The sequence below is a fragment of the Tinamus guttatus genome, unplaced genomic scaffold (assembly GCF_059628265.1).
Source record: "Tinamus guttatus ecotype Peru unplaced genomic scaffold, ASM5962826v1 Tinamus_guttatus_pri_ptg000329l, whole genome shotgun sequence".
NCBI lineage: Eukaryota > Metazoa > Chordata > Aves > Tinamiformes > Tinamidae > Tinamus > Tinamus guttatus.
In genome coordinates this window covers 87,501-90,000 of record NW_028288863.1, presented here as the reverse complement: position 1 = coordinate 90,000, position 2,500 = coordinate 87,501, and positions in this window count along the sequence as shown.

Here is a 2,500-nt window from a genome sequence, read left to right as displayed (position 1 = left end):
ATTGGGGGAGGGATATCCCTGCTACCCCTGCTGACTTGGATTGTTTGAAAGATCTCCCGGAGGCGTATGAGATGCTGGTGACGGTTGCCACACCTCAAAAGGTGATGGAGGAGGAGGCGCGGACACCAGAACGACCATCTCCCCCTGGCGAAACAATCCGTACTGAATTGGCAACCCCTACCCTGGCAGCCGTGGGAGGAGCGACTGAGGTTTCGACCCTGGTCGTGAAGATCCCCCAAGATCATCCTGCGTGTCCATGCTGTGGCGCTAGGGTAGGGAAAATTACGGCTTTGCATGAACACCTGAGGAGGGCGCATGGTCGAAGGAGAGTTCTGTACCAGTGTTCCCGATGTGGGAAAACTGGTGATAAACATCATAGTATTGCGTGCCACTTCCCAAAGTGCAAGGGGAAACCCACGGAGGTAGCTGTAGAGGGTCCCTCTGACGCACCAGAATGGCGATGTGGGGAATGTAATCTGGCCTTTAAAACAAAAAGCGGCCTCTCCCAGCATAAAAGATTCAGGCATCCATCTATTCGGAACGTGGAGCGGATTGAGGAAGCTCGCCCAAAGGGAAAGGGACTGAGAGGTATGCATAAGAGTACCTGGACTGAGGAAGAGACCACGCAACTGATTGAATTGGAGAGACGGTTTAAGAACGCACGCTCTATTAATAAGCTGATCGCAGAGAATTTGCCCACGAAAACGGCGAAACAGATCAGTGACAAGCGAAGGCAGTTGGCGGCTGCGGCAAAGACATCGTCGCCCATGAAAATGACTGCGGCGTGCGAAAGGGACTCCTCCCCCGAGATGGAAGAGGTGAGAAACATCCAGAGAGAGTATAGAAGGGTAGTTGGAGAGTGGATCCGCGCCGGTTCTCTGTCTGCTCCGGGAAGGTTCCGCGGGATCCTGGAAGGTGTGGAAAACGTCCCCGAATGTGTCAGCTGTCCTTGGAAGGAGTTGGAAACCCTCGCGCAAGGGAAGCTCGCCGTTAAAAGAGCCAAGTACCATCAGAAACATCCTGCCGAGGCCGGGCCTGCGAAGAAGGAGAGAAGGTGGATGAAACGCAGGGCGGTTGAAAGGGATCAATACCTCCGATATCAGCGGCTCTTCGCTTTGGATAGGAAGAAGCTTGCTGGTATCATTCTCGATAACATCGAGGCAGTGAAATGCCCTCTCCCGACTGAAGACGTTTATGCCTTCTATAGGGAGAGAGGGGAAGAGGTGACCCCATTTTCCGGCTTGAGCTCATTCCGTAGTGTGGGAAGGGCCAACAATACTGCCTTTAGGCTAATGATCTCCGCGGGTGAGATCCAGAAGAACGTGGCGGAGATGTCCAAGCGCTCCGCCCCGGGTCCAGATGGCCTCTCCCTGGGGGACGTTCTTAATATTGACCCCCAGGGCAGCCGGTTAGCGGAGGTGTTCAACCTCTGGCTGTTAGCCGGAAAAGTCCCTGACGAGCTAAAGGCAGCTAGAACGGTTTTAATACCGAAATCGGCGGATCCCACCAAGATGGAGGACATGAACAACTGGCGGCCCATTACCATCGGGTCCGTCATTTTAAGGCTGTTCTCCCGGATATTGAGCAATAGGCTCCGGCGGGCATGCCCAATTAATGCGCGGCAAAGGGGTTTCATAGCAGCTCCGGGCTGCTCGAAAAATCTTAAACTCCTTCAGGCATTGATTAAAAGTGCCAAGAAAGACCATAGGACTCTTGGGGTCGTGTTTGTCGATTTAGCTAAGGCTTTCGACACAGTTAACCATCAACACATCCTCCGGGTCTTGGCCCAAAAGGGGGTCGATAAACACATTATCGACTTACTGAAGGACTTATATACCAACTGTGGAACCAGAGTGGAGGTGGGAGGCCGGTGTACGGAAAGGATTAAGATTCTCGGGGGAGTGAAGCAGGGTGATCCACTGTCCCCAGTGCTCTTCAATTTGGCTTTAGACCCTCTGTTGTGTGGTCTGGAAAGTAGAGGAGTGGGCTTTAAGTATGGTGACCAGGTGGTGACATCACTAGCGTTCGCCGACGATTTGGCACTTCTCAGTGACTCTTGGGACGGCATGAGACAAAATATCGAAGTGGTTGAAGAATTTTGCCAGCTTACCGGGCTGCGGGTACAGGCCCCTAAATGCCATGGGTTTCTTATTAGGCCTACTAAAGACTCTTATACCATCAATAATTGTAACCCATGGTCAATTGCGGAAACGCAATTGGATATGATAGATCCGGGTAGTTCGGAGAAATATTTAGGCCTAGGGATAGACCCCTGGGTGGGAATATCCAAGCCCGGACTACGAGGGACACTGACCCGCTGGATTGGAAACATCGGGGGAGCCCCACTAAAGCCACTTCAGAAGGTGGATATCTTGAGGACTTATGCGATCCCAAGGCTGCTGTATAGTGCCGATCACGCCGGAATGAGCGTCACATACCTCCATTCCCTAGACCAGGAAATTAGATCGGCCGTCAAAGGATGGTTACATCTGCCACCGAG